Source organism: Rhinolophus ferrumequinum, chromosome 14 (assembly GCF_004115265.2).
Source record: "Rhinolophus ferrumequinum isolate MPI-CBG mRhiFer1 chromosome 14, mRhiFer1_v1.p, whole genome shotgun sequence".
NCBI lineage: Eukaryota > Metazoa > Chordata > Mammalia > Chiroptera > Rhinolophidae > Rhinolophus > Rhinolophus ferrumequinum.
The window spans coordinates 31,104,515-31,124,992 of NC_046297.1; the positions used below are offsets into that span (position 1 = coordinate 31,104,515).

A 20,478-nucleotide genomic window follows, 5' to 3' on the forward strand; every position below is an offset into this window, starting at 1 on the left:
GATTGAAAGAATACTAAAAGGTACAATTCCAAAAACACTTTCCTGAAATTAAAGCTATACATTGAAGCACACCACGTACGTGAGTATACCAACCCAGAAGTAATCAAAACAAGATATATCTTAGGGAACAGACTTTTTAAAAAATTCTTTGAACTTCTACAAAACAACAAAAATGACTTACAAGTGAATAAAAATTACATTATCAAATGTTAATAGCAATGCTTTCTGCCAGAAGGACATAGAACAACACATTTAAGATACTCAAATGAAAAAATGCGAGCCATGGTGTTTGTATCCAGCAACAGTGATAACTGACATATTTTCTCCAAGCTTTCTTTGTTTTGTTCTGTTTTGTTTTGACAAATGTCTACAACAGACATGTACTCATTTCATAAGTTTTTTGTTTTGTTTTGTTTTCCCCCTTCTTCCGCCTCTCCCCCCACCACTCCGGTTCAAGCTGCTGTTTCTCAGTCTAGTTGTGCAGGACACAGCTCCCTGGCCCATGCTGGTATTATGAGCCTTGTACTCGCCCTGGCTGAGCCACTCGGTCTCCGGTCAGCCGCTCACAGCAGCTCAAGGCAGCTCTCGCCAGCTACCGGCTGCTGGCCACTGGCCGTTCCTGGCAGTACACAGCAGCCAGCAGAAGCACATGGCAGCACATGCCAACCTCCGGCTAATCACGGCAGCCCAGCTCCAGGGAGAGCCATTGTTCACAATCTTAGCTGTAGAGGGTGCAGCTCACTGGCCCTGTGGGAATTGTACTGGCAACCTCGGCGTTAGAAGCATGGCATTCCAACCACCATGGAGCTACCAAGCCGGCCCCATTTCATAACTTTTTAAATTTGGATTTTATTTTAAGGAATATTTTAGATGTACACTTGGAATCAAATTAAAGTCAACTACTGCAAGTTTATCACCGAACCAAAAGTAAAACCCAGGGACGTCAGCAATATGGCAGCGTTGAACTCTTCCCTTAAAGTTATCACCGAACCAAAAGTAAAACCCAGGGACGTCAGCAATATGGCAGCGTTGAACTCTTCCCTTGAAGTTACAAGTTGAACAGCTATAATTCAACATAGGACTCCCGATTACCTACACAACACACAAACACATGAGAGATCCGTGCATCTAACTATCTGAAGGTAGATGAATCAGGGCAAACAGAGGAGGGGGAGAGAGAGAAGTGTAGAGACAGAGGCATAGACACAGCCCAGAGCTCACTGCGGTCCCCGGAGAAGAGAAGAATCAAACTGTAGGTGCCACTCTCTGTGGCCCCAGCAATTCTACCTGAGGGATCAGCATATAATAGAGCTAAACCCAGAGATCGGGGCAAAGACCTCAGAACAAACTGGATACAGAAGTGAGACAACTACAATCTAAGAGCCCTCACTGCCAGGCAGAAAACAGTGTAGCACAGCCTGGCCACCTCCCCACACTCTCCCAGAGCTCGCCTCCCCTACACTCTTGCAGTGTTAGCAGCAGGCCCCAGAAAGGAAAAAAGAATAGTGGCAGTGTTGATTGGAGAGCAGAGTATCTACAGCCCTGAGAGCTGAACAATTCCTGAGCTGCAGAAGCACAGTGTGGCTAATTCCAGTGACAAGGCAAAAGCTATAGGGGCGAGGAAGCTATGGTCTGACAGTAGCCATTACTCAGAGTAGAACAAAGCTACAAACACACCAGCAGTCTCTCCCAGCCCACCCTGCCCCCATCTATCCGAGCTGATCCAAATGGACAAACCCAGAGATGCTGAGGGGCACAGCTCTACATTGGGCTGCAGTGGCAGTACTGTGATTTCATGGGCTCTGAACCCAAACACCCACCACATCCTCCACAGGGGTGGTGCTCTAAGACCAAACTGACCTGGTCACAGAGGAGACGCCCATTCCCCAGGAAATCTCTCACTGCGCGAGAAGTGGGAAGAGCTCAAAAGAAATTAAAACACTCCAATGAAAGAGAAAATGCACTGCTCCAACACTACCTACTAGAAAGCAAAAAACAAAACAAAAAAAAAAAACTCTTCATATCAACTGCTGAATCCCATAGATGCCCAGAAAAATAATAGTCCAGTAATTGTTATAACAAACAAAAGTAACAAGGCAGCTCAGAAAGAAAAATCTCCACAAAATAAACTTAAAAACGTGGACTCATGTGACTTAAATGACAGAGAATTCAAGATTACAGATCTAAAAAAACTTAACAAGACGCAAGAAAACTCAGATAGGCAGTTTAATGAACTCAGAAATAAAAATCAATGAACAAAATAAATATTTTACCAAAGAAGCTTAAGTTCTAAAAAAGAACCAAGTAGAAATTATGGAGATGAAAAACTCAACAGAAGAAATGAAGAATGAAATATCCAGTTTAGGAAACAGAGCTGACCAGATGGAGGAAAGAATCAGTGACATGGAAGACAGAAACTTGTAAATAACACACATAGAAGAGTGAGACCTGATAGTTCAAAGAAATGAAAGAACTCTACAGAAACTACCTGACTCCATCAGAAAAAACAACATAAGAATAATGGGTATACCAGATGGAAAAGAGAGGAAGAGGGCACAGAGAGTCTATTCAAACAAATAGTTCATAAGAACTTCCCAAATCTATGGAAAGAACTGGATCCTCAAATCCAAGAAGCAAATAGAACTCTTAATTGCCTCAATCATAACAGGGCTTCTCCAAGGCACATTATAGTGAAGCTGTCAAAAATGAGTAACAGAAAGAATTCTCAAGGCAGCCAGGGAAAAGAAGATGGTAACCTACAAAGGAAAGCCCATTAGATTATCATCAAACTTTTCAGTAGAAACTCTACAATCCAGGAGGGAGTGGAATCAAATATTCAAACTATTGGAAAAGAGAAATTACCAGCCAAAACTAATATATCTTGCAAAGCTATCCTTTAGATGTAAAGGAGGAATAAAGACCTTTTCAATATAAAGAAGCTGAGGGAATTTTCCACTACAAGGCCTGCATTAAAGGAAATACTAAAGGAGGTTATTCTACCTGAAACAAAATGACAAAAGGATACAAAAGTATGAGTAAGATTACTAACAGATAGACAGAAGCAGGAAATGGGCACAGAATAGGGCACTATACACTTAAACATAACATAAAGGGTAAAGAAAATAGAAACATTTAAAAAAAGAGAAGAACTCTTTGTTACTGTAACTCAGAAATCAACTCACAGCATCAATACGGACAGTTTGTGACCACAAAAACATAAAAGGGGAGGAAGTAAAGGTCTGAATTTGCAAAGGAGAACATGCTGAAGAAAAAGGTCTACTGTATATATGAAACCTTCTTTTACATAAATTATAACCACTTAAAAAAAAATACCCAGAACTGAGACACATAACAACAACAAAAAGAAACATAAAGAAAAAACTTGGAATACCACCAAAATAAAATAAGACAGAAACACAAAAGCAAAGAAACAATGGAGACACTGAACTACCAGAAAATAAAAGATAAAATGGCTATAGGGAATCCTCATATATCAATAATCATCCTAAATGTAAATGAACTAAACTCACCAATAAAAAGAAAGAGTAGCAGATTGGATCAAAAAACAAAACCCAGCCATATGCTGCTTCCAAGAGACACATCTCAGCTATAAGGACAAATATAGACTCAAAGTGAAAGAGTGGAAAGCAATACTCTAAGCAAATGGCATCCAGAGCAAGGCGGGTATAACCATACTTATATTTACAAAACAGACCTCAGGATAAAAAAAGGTAACAAGAGACAAAGACGGATATTTCATAGTAATAAAGGGAACGATACAACAGGAAGACATAATGCTTATCAATATATATATGCCCCCAATCAGGGAGCATCGAAATATATAAAGCAACTATTAACAGAGCTAAATGGAGAAACTGACCAGGATACAATTATAGTATGGAACCTAAATATGCCATTTACAGCTATGGATATATCATCCTAACAGAAAACCAATAAAGAAATATCACGTTAAATTACACATTACACCAAATGGACATAATTGACATTTAAGAGCCATTCATCCTAGAATATCAGACTATACATTCTTTCCTAGTGTGCATGGAATATTCTCAAGGATAGACTACATGTTGGCACATAAAACTAGCCTCAGCAAATTTAAGGAGACTGAAACCATACAAAGCATATTTTCCGACCACAATGCTATGAAATTACAGATCAACTGCAAAAAGAAAGCAGGAAAAACCTCAACTACGTGGAGATTAAATAGCATACTACTAAAAAATGACTGGGTAAAAGAAAACATAGAAGACAGCACAAAAGACACATAGAGACAAATGACAATGAAAATACATCGCATCAAAATCACTGGGATGCAGCAAAAGCAGTAGTAAGAGGGAAATTTATATCATTACAGGCCTAGCTCAAGAAAAAAGAAAAATCCCAATAAACAACCTAACATTACACCTTAAAGAACTGAAAAAGAAGAACAAATGAAACCCAAAGTTAGGAGAGGAATGAAATAATACAAATTAGAGAACTAAATAACAACAACAACAACAACAAAAAAGCCAGTAGAAAAATTTAATGCAACAAAGAGCTGGTTCTTTGAAAAGATTAATAAAATTGATAAACCCCTGGCTAGACTCACTAAGGTAAAAAAAAAAAAAAAAGAAAAAATAAACCAAATCAGAAATGAAAGATGAGAAGTTACAACAGATATCCACAGAAAAAGAATCATACAAGAATACTGTGAAGGACTATATGTCACCAAATTCAATAATCTAGAACAAATGGACAACTTCTTAGAAATACAAAACCTTCCTAGACTGAATCACAAAGAAGGAAAATCTAAATAGACATATCAACAGTAAAGAAATTGCATCAGTCATCCAAAACCACCACAAAAGCAAAAGTCTAGGACCAGATGACTTCACTGGTGAATTCTACCAAACATTCAAAGATGATTTCATACCTGTCCTCCTCAAACTCTTCCAGAAAGTTAAACAAGAGGCAATACTTCCTAACTCATTTTATGAGGCCATCAGGGTATACATTACCCTGATACCAAAACCTGGTAAGAATAACACAAAAAAAGAAAACTACAGAGCAGTATCTCTGATAAACACAGATGCAAAAATCATAAACAAAACACAAGCATATCGAATACAACACATTAAAAAGATCATATATCACGATCAAATGGAGTTGATACCAGGGGTGCAAGGATGGTTCAATATCCACAAATCAATCAATATGATGCACCACATAAAACAAAGGATAAAAATCATATGATCATATCAATAGATGCAAAAAAATCTGAAGATACCACATCCATTTGTGATTAAAACAATTAATAAAATGGGTATAGAAGTACTTCAACATGATAAAGGCCATATATGACACTCAGCTAATATCATATTTAATGGTGAAAAACTGAAAGCTTTTTCTCTAAGATCAAGACCAAGACAGGGATGCCCCATCACTACTCTTATTCAACATAGTATTGGAAGTCCTAGCCAGAGGAATCAGGCAAGAGAAAGAAAAAAAGGCATTCAAACTGGGAATGAAAGTTAAACTGTCAAGTTTTTGCAGACGACATGATTTTTTTTACATAGAATACCCTAAAGATTCCACCAAAACAATTTAGAAACAATAAACAAATACAGTAAAGTTGCAGGATACAAAATCTATATACAAAAATCCATTACATTCCTATATACTAACAATGAAACTTCAGGGGGGAAAAATGAAAAAAACAATTCCTTTTTCAATTGCAACAGAAAAAATAAAATACCTAGGAATAAACTTAACAAAGGATATGAAGGACATATACACTGAAAACTGTAAGACATTTTTAAAAGAAATTGAAGACACAAGGAAATGGAAAGATGCCCTATATTCGTGTATTACAAAAATCAACATAGCTAGTTAAAACGGCCATATTACCCAAAGCAATATACAGATTTAATGCAATTCCCATCAAAATCCCAATCGCATTTTTTAAAGAAATAAAACAAAAAATCATCCTATTTGTATGGAATCACAAAAGACTCCGAATAGCCAAAGCTAAGAAAAACATACAAGGCTGGAGGTATTAAGCTCCCTGATTTCAATTTACACTACAGAGTGACAATAATCAAAACAGTATAGTGCTGGCAGAAAAACATACACACAGACCAATGAAATAGAATTGAGAACCCAGAAATAAACACACATATACAAGGTATGATAAAAAAAAAATGCAGTGAATTCCACTGCTGAGTGCCATCCAATAGAAAGGCAGGAAAATTCAATCCCGGAAGCAGCGTGTTGAACCTTAGTAACAGTATGTGACAAGTTCCAACTTGTTTGGTGCAGTCAGGTGTTAGCTACAGTTGTGACAAGGTGTGTTTCAAACTGTGCATTTTGTAAATCATGGATCACAAAGCGTTAGCAAGAAATTTTGTTTCAAACTGCAAAAAAGTGCTAAAGAAACACACAAAATATTAAAATTAGTTTATGGTGATGCTGCAGTGACCATGAAGATGTTTTACAAGTGGTTTGAGTGATTTTGTAATGGTTGTGAACCGACTGAAGATGAGGGGAGATTGGGCCGTCCTTCAAAATCAAGAGAATGTTGAAAATCCAGCCAAATGATTTGATCAAGGAGGTGACTGACTATTAGGGAAATTTCTGAGGATCAGAACACCTCTTATGGTTCCGTTCAAAGCATTTTAACAACAGATATGAACATGAGGCGAGTGAGTATGAAATTTGTTCTATGGATTTTGACTTCTGAAAAAAAGGAACCAATTTCGTTGGAGTTCAGTGATGGTGCCACTTCAGATCCCAGCTTTTTAAGACATGTCATCACGGGAGATGAAACTTGGGTCTAGGGTTATGATTTTGTGACTAAAGTTAACAGTTCTCAATGGAAATCACCCACTTCTCCATGTGCAAAAAAAAAGGATGTTAATCAAGATTTAACATCCAGGAGATGTTAATTTGTGTTTTTTGATCTTGATGGAATTGTGCGAGCTGAGCTTATACCCAGGAACATTATGGTGAACTTGGAATACTATAAAGGCTTACTAGAGCATTTAAGAAATGATGTGCATAGAAAACAGCCTGAGAAAAGGGATGATAGTTTAACCTCCATCATGACAATGTTCCATGTCACACATCGCTTTTGGCAGAGCAATTTCAAATAAAAACATTACAGCGTGTCCTCATCCACCTTATTCACCAGATCTGGCATCATGTGACTTCTGGCTCTTCCCCAAAGTCAAAATGACCATGAAAAGTAAACGTTTTGAATCGATTCAGGACATCGAAACAGACACAACAGCGCAACTAAAGACACGAAAGAGGACTTCCAGAACTGCTTCAGAAAGTGGCAAGAACAATGGGATAAATGTGTTGGAAGCGAGAGGAAGTATTTTGAAGGGGATTAATGGCAGTGTGTCTTTTACTGTTACAAATTTTTTTATTTAAACATTCACCATATTTTCTGATCACACGTTGTATACAGACAGATAATTTTCAACGAGAGATAAAAAAAAACATAAAATGAAGAAAAGAAAACCTCTTCAATAAATGGTGCTGGGAAAATTGGAAAGCCACATGCATAAGAATGACGCTAGACTGCTATCTGTCACCAACTCACCATGGATCAAAGATCTAAACATAAGACCCAGAAAAGAAAATTTCATAGAAGAAAGCATAGGTACTAAACTTATGGACCCTGGGTTCAGAGAGGATTTTATTAATTTGACCTGAAAGGCAAGGGAACTAAAAGCAAAAATAAATGAATAAGACAATCTCAAAATAAAAAGCTTCTGCACAGCAAAAGAAACCATCAACAAAACAAAGAGGCAACCAACCGAATGGGAGACGATATTTGCAAACTACACCTCCAATAAGGGTTAATATCCAAAATATATAAAGAACTCATACAACTCAACAACAACAACAACAACAACAAAATCCAATTAAAAAATGGGCAGAGGACCTGAACAAACATTTCTCCCAAGAAGACATACAAACGGCCAACAGATATATGAAAAAATGCTGAACTTCACTAGCTATTAAGAAAATACAAATCAAAACCACAGTGAGATACCACCTCACACCTGCTAGAATGGCTATCATCAACAACAGAAGTAATAAAAAGTGTTGGAGAAGCTGTAGAGAAAAAGGAACCCTCAAACACTGCTGGTGGGAATGCAAATTGGTAGAACCGCAATGGAAAACAGTATGAAGGTTCCTCAAAAAATTAAGAATAGAAGTACCATACAATCCAACAATCCCTCTTCTGGATATCTACCCAAAAAATCTGAAAACATTTATCCATAAAGATATATGTACTCCTATGCTCATTGCAGCATAATTCATGGTGGCCAACACATGGAAACAACTGAAATGTCCTTCAATAGCCAACTGGATAAAGAAGATGTGGTACACACATACAATGGAATATTACTCTGCCATAAGAAAAGATGAAATACTGCCATTTGCGACAACATGAATGGATCTTGAAATTATTATACTAAATGAAATAAGCCAGACAGAAAAAGTCAAGAACCATATGATTTCACTCATGTGTGCAATATAAAACTGAAAGCAATAAATGAACAAGACAAAGAAAGACAAAAACTCAATAGACACAGACAAGAGTTTAGTGGTTACCAGAGGGCAAGTGGGGAGGAGGGATGGTAGAAGAAGGTAAAGGGAGTCAAATATATGGTGATGGAAGGAGAACTGACTCTGGGTGGTGAACAAACAATGCAATATTACAGAAATGTACGCTTGAAACCTATGTAAGTTTACAAACCAATGTCACCCCAATAAATTTAATAAAACCCTTCATCAATACCACTATAGTTTAAAAAAATAAAATATTGTTTAAAACATACCATTAAAACTTCCTTAACTAAGAAGAAGCGAACAGATTCATAAAAACAAATTCAGTCATAATATAAAGAGTATTTTAACATGTAACAGCTCTAAGTATGTTCCTCCTACCATGTTTCCCCGAAAATAAGACCAGGTCTTATATTACTTTTTCCTCCAAAAGACACATTAGGGTTTATGTTCAGGGGATGTCATCCTGAAAAATCATGCTAAGACTTATTTTCCGGTTAGGTCTTATTTTCGGGGAAACACGGTATGTAGAAATCCCTATTACTGGGGCAGGACTACAAGAAACATCAATCCTCAAGAGTGTGTATACCCTCCATTAGTGTACAGTTTCCCCTGAGAACTCTGAAGAAACTCAGTGGAACAGTAGCTACCATGTTTCTCCAAAAATAAGACCTAGCCGGACCATCAGGTCTAATGCGTCTTTTGGAGCAAAAATTAATATAAGACCCGATATTATATTATATTATATTATATTATATTATATTATATTATATTACATTATATTATACCCGGTATTATATTGTATTATATTATATTATATTATATTATACCTGGTCTTATTTTAATATAATTTAATTTAATGTAATTTAAAATAAGACCAGGTCTTATACATTAATTTTTGCTCCAAAAGACGCATTAGATCTGATGGTCCAGCTAGGACTTATTTTCAGGGAAACATGGTATCTGGAACAGTAAAGAAAGTGGAAAATATCATTTGGACTCTTTATAGCTATATACCACTTTAACACATTAAATGAGCCTAGGTGGACTCTTTAAAGAAATGGGTGATACCAAAGATGGGATAGAGAAGTACAAGATGAGCCTGAAATATCTTGAACCAGAGAGTAAGAAAGTGCTCAAGGAATAATGAGAACGTATCTAAAAGACACATGTGTCTGCATAAAGGGGCTTCTCATTGGCCAAAGGTGGGACATTCCAGTATCAAATAAATAATGACAGTGAAAGGTTATACCTTACTGAAAAAAGAACATGAGTCTATATTGATATAAACAAACAAGTGATGGATTTAGAAAATCATCAATGAGTGCTAAAATTAGTGGGTGAATATTTGATAATGAAGAGGATATTTACATGGTCACAAAGCATCTCTCCACAAATTACTTATCAACTTCAAAGGGCAAAATAGTAACTTTACAGTGGAGAAACCTCTCAGACATCATCTTAATTGAATGATCACTGTTGAGGTAAACCAACATCTAGTGCCTCTTGATATGGGGTACTGAGAAGAACACAAGACAACTCTGGTATTTCTACTAAAAACACATAACCTAAACCTAAACAGGAGAAAATAATCAGACAAGGCCAAAGTAAGTAGCAGGTACATCTCAACAATGGCATGGTCAAGAAACACAAAAAAACATCTGAGTAACTGTTCCCAGATTAACAGAAGACCAAAGGCATGAAAAGGAAATAACATGTATAAACACAGCTTGGAACTTGGACCAGGAAAAACAGGTCATATTTAGGCAGGTGATAAAATCTGAATATGAACTGTTGATTAGATAATAGTATTGTATCAATTTTTAATTTCCTATTTTGTAATTATGCTTATGTAAGAAAATGTCTTATTCTAGGAAATAAGTATTTAGGGATAAAGATGCACTATCTCCCAATTATTCTAAACCAGTTCAAGAAAAAAAAAAAAAGATACACATGCAGAAGGAAGGAGAGAGAGAAAAAAAAGGAAAAGAGAGACAAAGAGAGACCCAAATAATAATAAATTGGTGAATAGAAATAAAGGGTTGAATCAGTGTCCTAAGGTTGCCGTAACAATTACCACAAACTCAGTGGTATAGAACAACAAAATATTCTTACAGTTCTGGAGGCTACAAGTACAAAATGAAGGTGTGTCCCCTCTGGAGGATCTAGGAAAGAACCTTTCCTTGTCTCTTTCTCCCAGCAACCCTTGGCATTCCTTGGTTTGTAGCTGTATCACTCCAATCTCTAGCTCCATCTTCATGTGACATTCTCTCCTGTATCTCTGTGTATCCTCTCATCTTCTAGTAAGGATAACAATCATTGGCCCACCCTAATGCACTATGACTTCATCTTAACTAATTACATCTGCAAAGACCCTATTTCCAAATAAGGTCACATTCTGAAGTTCCTAGGAAACATGAATTGTTTTATTTCAGGGCATGGGGGCCACACTCTTCCACCCACTTATAGTTCTAATGTAAGGAACTTCATTATACAATTCTTGAAACTTTACTGCAATTTTGAAATTTTGTTAAAATAAAAGTTACCCCCATAAAAGAAAGTAACCCACAAAATAACTAAGAAGTGTGATCAAAGGTGAATGTTTAAACAAAAAAAAATATTTTACAATAAAAGACACATTGCCATTAATCCCCCTCAAAATACTCTCCCTCGCTTCGAACACACTCCACCGTTCTTGCCACTTTCTGAAGCAGTTCTAGAAGTCCTCTTTCAGGAGTGTCTTTAGTTGCACTGTTGTGGCTGCCTCAATGTCCTGAATCATTTTGACTTTTGGGAAGAGCCAAAAGTCGCATGGTGCCAGATCCAGTGAATGAGGTGGATGAGGACACACCATAATGTTTTTATTTGACAGAAATTGCCATATACCAAAAGCAATGGGTAACCATCAAGCATTGTCATGATGGAGGGCAATTAACGGCACACTTTAAAACACACTTTCTCTCAACCATAGCTCACACCGGACTGACTGCACTGAACAAGCTGAAATTTGTCACACACCGTTACTAAAGTTTAACACACCTGCCTTTCCTTTGGATGGCACTCGGCAGCAGCATTCATCGAACTTTGCGATCACAACAGAAAGACTCCAAGTCACACATCGCTTCTGGTATGGCAATTTCTGTCAAATCAAAACATTACAGTGTGGGGGCCGGCTCGGTGGCTCAGGCGGTTAGAGCTCCATGCTCCTAACTCCGAAGGCTGCCGGTTCGATTCCTACTTGGGCCAGTGGGCTTTCAACCACAAGGCTGCCAGTTCAATTTCTCAAATCCCACAAGGGATGGTGGGCAGCGCCCCCTGCAACTAAGATTGAACACAGCACCTTGAGCTGAGCTGCCGTGGAGCTCCCAGATGGCTCAGTTGGTTGGAGCACGTCCTCTCAACCACAAGGTTGCTGGTTCGACTCCGGCAAGGGATAGTAGGCTGCGCCCCCCCCCTGCAACTAGCAACGGCAACTGGATCTGGAGCTGAGCTGCGCCACAACTTCCACAACTAAGACTAAAAGGACAACAACTTGAAGCTGAACAGCGCCCTCCACAACTAAGATTGAAAGGACAACAACTCGACTTGGAAAAAAAGTCCTGGAAGTACACACTGTTCCCCTTCCCCAATAAAATCTTAAAAAAAAAAAAAAAAAAAAAAAAAAATTACGGTGTGTCCTCATTCACCTTATTAACCGGATCTGACACCATGCAATTTCTGGCTCTTCCCCAAAGTCAAAATAATTCAGGACATCAAGGCAGGCACGACAGCACAACTAAAGACACTCCCGAAAGAAGACTCGCATAACTGCTTCAGAAAATAGCAAGAATGACGGGATAACTGTGTTCAAAACGAGGGAGAGTATTTTGAGGGGGATTACTGGCAATGTGTCTTTTACTGTTAAATTTTTTTTTTATTTAAACATTCACCGTATTTTTAGACCAAACCTCATAAATAAGTGCAACTTGACCCCAGGAAGAAGAAAAGCAGAGAAATAATCAATTGTTATTACATTACTCCTCACTATTGTCAGCAGTTAATGTTCTGTAAACTCCCTACAAACAATGAACTAGCAAATACTGAACCAATGCGCCTAAAGAAAATACAGTTGGTTCTAGTCAATATATAATCTAATTTTATGTGTGCTTCTGTTTAAAGTCACCTAATTTAATATATACATAGGGTGCCTAAAAATGAATACACATTTTAAGAAAGGAAAAAACTGTATTAAAATTGTAATACTCAATATATACTGATAACAAAAGATGAATACAAGTCATGTGTATACATTTTTTTGGCACCCCTGGTTTCCTTAACATTGGAACTCATGGCCATCAGCACTCTAACTCATGCCTGAACGAAGCTTATCTAACACAGGTGCTATTTCCTTAAAGCACATCACAGCTGTCCAGCACTTAAGGACATTAGACAGTACTTCAGCACTATGCTTGGGGCGATTTTAAACAGTGTAATCACCAACATAAAGCACAAAAATGTGAAAAACATGGCTCTAAATAGACCAAGAAAAGGACACTTGTTTACAGTATAAGAGCAGGAATAAGCAAGCCGAGAGTCACCTTGTTCAACCTCAGCTGGAAACATGCATGCCGGGCAACTCGATTTTTTTTTCCTGCTCTACAATTCATGCAAAGGACTGTAAAAGCACCACGAGTATTCATTTGGAAATTAGAAATATATTTGAGCAAGTAGGAAAATGTGTAAGTACCGAATCTGTGAATAATTAGGATTGACTATACTTTGAATGAAGCAAAATTTAGAAGGAAGCAATCGAAGTAGTTGCAACACAAAACTAATTAAACTCTGCTTCATTGCTTTACTATCCACATCAGCACCTTACTGACCATTTTTCCTTCTTATTGCTGCTCTGCTCAATTTTTTCTTTTCTTTAGGTATACCATGCTTATGTATTTTATTCATTCATTTTTAAACTTTACTCTCTATAATACTAAATGCATGCCACTACACTGCTTTGGGCTACTCCCCTTGGAAAGAAGTAAAAATTTCTAAATATTGTTTTGTGTATCATTTAATACATTTGGAGGACAAATCAGATGTCTCACTGAATGCAAAAGAGAAGTTTTTGGAGGTATCTGAAGAAATCCTAATGACTCAAATCATATGCTTGAAGAATGTTACCATCCAAGTATTTATCTATTATACATTAAGGAGAGATGATGACTGAGTGGCCCTCAAGTCTGAGGAACAGATATTTTAACTAAGTCAGTTAGTTAGGAAGCACTGTGAGGCTCAGAGTCTCTTCTATCAAGTATCTGCCCACTTGTGTTTTCAGTGCCCTTTCCTTCTCTCCGGCAATAAAACTTTTCTCAAGCCTGTCACTCACTACTTTGGTTGTATTTGGGTTGCCTTTTGCTTCTCTGTATTTCATTCATGCTCAGATTCTTTAGGGATTAGATTCTCTAATTTAATATAAATGACAAAATTCTAATGTTTTCATCTTCAGTCAGTCAGTAAACATATATTGAGTGTTCGCTACATGAAGACACTCTGCCAGGCCACAGGGATACAAGATAAGCAATAAAGATCCTGCCCTCCAGCAGCTTAGGCAATGGTGACAGAGACCCACAAATCTGACGACATGGGAGCCTGAGCCCAAGTTCACACACCTACTAGCCTTGCCTTCAGCCTCACTTTTCAGTCTTCCCCTATATTCCCCCAGCCAATCTGCTCCACTCCATACTTGCCACTGCCGCCACAGCCTGTATACATTTCCACCACCACACTTGCGCTCATGGCACTCTTTGCCAGATAGCACCTCTCCACTCCCTTTGGTCTCTCCAACTCTGCCACAGACAAATGCTCATCTCTTCCATGAAATATTCCTCAATGCCTTCACTTAAATCTCTCCTTCTGTGAAGCCATCCTGTTTCCTTCCCATTCTACTCCTTCTACCATATAAGAGCTCCTGAATAAGAGATCTCCCACTAAAATAAGAGCTTACACAAGAATAAGAACAGGGGGAGTCATATGATTAATTCATCTCATCCCCTAAGCGCATAATACTCCCCACATACTAGGTACTCATTAAATGACTGTTTAATGAATATGTAAGTTACTTGAATATTACCACACCTGTCACAAAATTTTAAATTAGTTCAGATGCTGATGACATCTAAAGTCAATTAGACAGTAAGTATAAGCTTAAGGGGAAATTCTGCATACCTCATTTCCATTTTTATCCATTTATTGTGATAAACAATACCTCCATCACAGATCTTTACACTGCTGGAAATCACGTATATTTCTCTCTCCATAGTGTTTACTCAGGCGCTTATGGTGATAGCTTCACTGCCTACCCAGCCTTCTCACCCCTCTACCTTTCTTTTTCTAGTGACAAAACACACCCCTATCCCCAGTTTTAGGCACCCAAACTAGCCAAGTTCAGTCACAGGACATCAGTTTGGCCACAGTGACTGGTCCAGAGATGCCATAGGATCCAACCTGCATTAGTCAGAGACCTTCTCCAGGAGTTATCTAACTGGAGCTACTAGAAAAGATTCTCTTCTTTCCAACTTCATCAAGAATGTGACCCCAAAGCAGCCAGCAGCCTTGTCCCATATCATACCATATGGAGAAACTTGAGAAAGTGAGAAGAGGCATGAGTTACAAGGTTACAAGGCAGGTGCCTGAGTAATCCAGGTGCCCAGCTGCTGTGCACTGCTTGTCTACCCATCAATCCTTGCCTATCCATCAATCTTCTGTGTCTGTCCAGGTTAAGTTAGGTTTCAATCACCAGCTACTGAAAGAGTTGAACTACAGCATTCAGCAAATGTTTGTCCCAAACTGAAGTGATTCACTGAGCACTCTAAAGGTATACAGCTAAGATTGTTTCTATCTCTGATGACCTTGGGTTCTAAAAATATGCATTAGAGTAGAGAAAGAAGTAGGCCAAGATTGGGCTAATGGGATCAAAAATAGATATGAACGAAGGAATGTTTCTTGAAGAAAGCTGGCTGTGACCCGCACAAAGGAAGAAATGTACTTTGGCAACAGCTACCTGTAGGTCCTGGATTTTTCAGAATAGTCCTACTTCCAGAGATCCTGATTTATTATCCTCCAAGAGCATGGACACATCAAGAAATTTCACAAGCAGCATAAAATCCTTTCAGACCACATCTTCAGGTTGTGTTGTCACGCTGACCTGGTCTAAGCCACAGCTATTCTACTCGTAGGCCACATTAACACTGGCGAAGTTATCTACCTTATCAAGACCCAGTTTCTATATCTGTAAAATGGGGATAATAAATATATTTACCTAAAGATCACTGCCAAGATTAAATCGATACTAATAACAATACTATGTAATAATAGTATCATAAACCACAATTATGGAAGGCAATAGAAAAGTTGATTAAAATGCAGGAGAATGTGAATGTAAATAGGAATGTACTTTAGACATATTTTATAAAGATGCTTACATTTTCATATTCTGTGTGATTCATACAAATGTTGTTTTAATCTAATGACCTATTTTAATATCTCAAATCTGAAAAGAAAAAAAGCTTAATGATTACAACTCTACGTCTTCTCAGAGACTTTAAGGAATACAAGGGAATTAAATGAAAGACTAAGTGAAAAAGGAGAGTTTATTTCAAAGTCACTATTCCATGAGCTGCAGCCCTATGACTAGTGTACTTGCCTTCTTTTCTCCCAGGTTGGTCAGGTAATTGTTGGTCTCCAATGTCAATTAAAAAAGCCCCACCTTCCTGATGTGGGGATCATAGAAGTAAATAAATAGGAAATAAAGGGTAAAACAAATTGAGATGAAAGAGTATATAAGTAAATTGAATTTTCAGAAGACATAATGAAATTTTTGAAAACTGCCTATAAAGTTCATGACAACTTTGCCCATATCTTGTTTTCTGCCAGGCTGCCTTTTTAACTTGCTTCAATCTAACCCGATGGACCCCTCAGAATTCAGCTCAAGGATTACCTTTTTCAGGAACACCTTTACTATTATAGCCCTCAGTGATGCTCCTTGAACCATTCTTTTAGAAATTAGTCACATACTACGTTCCAATGTTACTTCTACTGTTACGATACAGAATGTTATTTTCATTTGTATGTCTTCTATCCCTCAAAATCCAGGACTTCTTTATAACTTGTTTTCTACATGTGACAAGTTCTAAAAGTACCAGCTTCTAGAACTTGCTGGTTTATCTATTAACTGCTAAATAAATAATTTCAATATATGCTCAATAGGTTTAGAGACCACCTAAATCACTGCTCCATTTAAGGAGGTCTGTGTCTATACTATCTCAATTGTCTTTTCCATTCATTGAAGAGTTTCAGGAAAGAGCCTGTAACCAGCACATAAATGTTCAGTCAAAAAGGTCTTGAATCATGTATCAATATAAATCCATTTCTCTGTCATCAGAAAAAAAAGGTTGCCATATTTTGTACAACCATCATATATTTTCAAATTGAAGATTACTACAGTCTAAATAGTAAATGCCTGAAATATGAAATTATACTTAAACTTACAGTCAAATAATTACCTGATTTTGGTATTTTTCAAACACCTAAACTGTTCAACCTAGACTAATTTCCTACAGCTATTCTGAAAGGCTGTGATGCTAGAATCCTAACATTTTGCTACTGGCTCTTGTTTTCGTTCTTCTCAACAATAGGAACTTTTAAACGTAATAGAAGGATGATGTGTTTTGTTTTCAACATTTAAAAAGTAAAGCAGAACTATTTTCCATTAGCCCTGTGTACAGATCACAATACCATTAGTCAAAAATTTTTTTTCTGAAATGGAAAATTCCTGTGCTAGAAAACAATTTTGTATGCTAGACTGGCTATAACCACCCTTCCCCACCTCTATTTGATATCATTCTAAATCCAAGGATTTAAAACACAAAAATAATGACAACTGCTAATATTTGCGTAGGGAGTCATTAAAATAAAACCAATCCAAAAAAGACCCCAACAGGCTCTGAGGCTGGTGAGTACACAAAGTCCACAGAGCTCACTGCTTCCTTGCTGATCCTGGAGTTTGAGGGTAAGTCTTTCTCCAGGATCCAAGCTTCTGCTGTCTTTCCATTTTGAAGCTCTCCAGGCTATATTCCAGATGTAATGTAAGCCTTCATCCTTTTCTGGTTAAGGCCTTGTTTTGTCCACCCAGTACTCATGTGGCACTTAGGCTTAACTCTTGAAATCAGGCTGTTCCACCAGAACTATGCTGGCCTTCAGTCTGATTCCTTTCGGAATCAGCTGTTCTGCTGGAACTGTGCCATTCAGCCTTTGGTCCAATTTTTTAAAATTGAACTTTTCCTAAAGGAACTTTGCTGGTATTTGGCCTTCAGGCTGTTCAGACTTTTGCTCTAAAGAAAAACAACGTCTGAAAAATGGGATCCCAGTTGTCTAAGTACTTTAAAGATACCCCCACAGTTCAGAAACCCCAGCCAATTTTACATTTAGAAACTGTGGTCCCTCTTCATGCATTTATAACCAAATGGACCAAATTGACTAAAAGTAATTTAGATATCAATGGCCATTACAGGGAACTTTTGAATTCCCCAAACTTACTTTTCTAAAAACCAAATGTGACTGTGACAATCATAGCTCTGAAACTGCCAAAACTGAATGGAACATCTATTTTGATTAGTATTTTGAGGCCTCCAAACGTTAACAAGCATCTGAAATTGCCTCTTTGCAAAATTAAGTATTAAAATTAACTGAGGTAAACAAAGAAAGACAAAATGGTTCCTAAAGCTTCACGCTTCTTTCCCCCAGTTTGTTTCTCAGGCTCCCCCGTCCAAAACCCTCACCTCCTCTCTCCTGGCTCCTTTGCCTCCTCCAATGCTATCTGCCTCTTCCCCTGAACCTATCAGAACTTGTCCCTTTAAAATTAAGCCTTCTGAGGATGGAAAGGCTAATAAAACCCATATATCTTACATTCTCTGGACTAAAGCTGAACTGTTAGCCATAGTCAAATATTTTCCCAAAGTAGCTGAGGTTCCCCACAGATTTGCTGAGAAACTTAAGATAGTCATTCAAACATATCAACCTGGTTTCTCTAACTTGTATCAGCTAATTCATGTTTGTCGGTGAAGGCCAGGCTCAGCATTGAATGAAAACTACTGACTGGAAAAAACCTAAAAGGTCTCTAAGATTACAACCAGGAGACCAACCCACTGACTTATTAGATGATCTGGTTCAGGCAATTGCTAAGAGACTTCATCAGGTAATTCCTAGGGCTTTCCCAAAGCCTGTTGACTGGAACAAAATTCAGACTTGCTCACAAAAGTCTGATGAACCTGCTCATGAATATTATAATCAACTTCAAATTGTTCTCAAAGTCTGGTCTTCCTTCAGATGTTGATTCTATTCAAGTAGCTTTTAACTCAATGTTTATTAACAGCCCAGACCAAAACCATTTTCTGTCAGTTACAAGTACCAAGAGAGAATGGGAGACCATGTCCACTCTAGACTTAGGCAATTTGACAAATCAGCTTAGATGAGTCACCTGAAAGAAAAATCATTAAGTTTGTTAATTTTCAACTCTGAGGGAAAAAAGCTCTGGTTTGGGAAAATGAAGATCCCTATATGAAACCAAAAATCTCATAATCTCTGCTATTATTGCAAAGAGCCAGGACATTAGAAAAGAGACTGCCACAAACTTACGCATTTCAGGTACCTTCAGCCTTGCAACCAGCCCTTCCAATATCCTCCTACTTCCCAATGATGGGGCTCCAAGGAACTACAGGGGCTGTTCCCAATCTGGCCTTCTAAATGGCTGAGAGAAACTACTCTCCAAGTTGGGAATGAATTTCTCTGCCCTTACTGATACTAAAGCTACAATCTTGGTGCTGAACACCACTATTATAAAGCAGCCCCTGCCTTGCAGTACTAACACAGTTCAAATGGTAGGGATATCTAATAAACCTCAGCAGGTTACCGTCTGAACCTATCCCTTTTTGTTTGGGCTTTTTGAGAGATACTCAGCATCTTCTCTTTAGTTCCTCTGCCCCTATTCATTTATTAGAAAAGCATCATGTGCTTTTCTGCCCACTCTCCCCTCTTTTATCCCCCCTCCCCCCAGCGCCACTCTAGCTTGCTCCGGGTTCCTGCTCAGCCAGCGCCGCCATCGTCTTCTTCCACCCACCATCACGATCATCTAGGACCTCATCAGCCATGATGAGATGTCCTCTAACATCTATAAGATCTGGGAGATGGAGGACAGGTTGTGCCTGGAGCTGGAGGGGAAGATGGTCAGTAGGACACAGGGTAACACTGATGACTCGCTCATTGGTGGAAATGCCTCCACTGAAGGCCCTGAGGGCAAAGGTACCTAAAGCACAGTAGTCACTGGTGTTGATACTGTCATGAACCATCAATTGCAGGAAACCAGCTTCACAAAAGAAGCCTACAAGAAGTACATCAGGGATTACATGATATCAATCAAAGGGAAACCTGAAGAACAGAGCCCAGAAAGAATAAAACTATTTATGACAGGAGATGCAGAACAAATCAAGCACATCCTTGCTAACTTCAAAAACTACCAGTTCATTATTGGTGAAAACATGAATCCAGATGGCATGGTTGCTCTGCTGGACTACTATGAGAACTGTTGTGACCCCATATGATTTTTCTTAAGGATGGTTTAGAAATGGAAAAATGTTAACACAGTTGGCCAATGGGATCCATCACCTGTCATCACCACAACTGGCTGCTGCTTTTCATCCACACAGTAGGACAGATGGGACTGATGTTATCTTGAAGTCTTCATTTATCTTGACCTTCATTTATTTGGAGTAGAGGCATTGTTTTTTATGAAAAACATATCATGCAGGTTATCTAAAAATAAAATGCATTTAAACTCATTTGAGAGAATGTCTCTTAGTTTAATAC

At 38.0% G+C, this 20,478-nt stretch overlaps 1 protein-coding gene and 1 pseudogene across 1 annotated transcript in view; one reads left to right on the forward strand and one right to left on the reverse strand.

Annotated features, from left to right (window-relative positions):
• Window positions 1-20,478, reverse strand: part of SPIDR (scaffold protein involved in DNA repair) — a 539,429-nt gene that overhangs the window by 501,713 nt on the left and 17,238 nt on the right. The window lies entirely within an intron of this gene.
• Window positions 19,740-20,277, forward strand: LOC117033645 (translationally-controlled tumor protein-like; annotated as a pseudogene).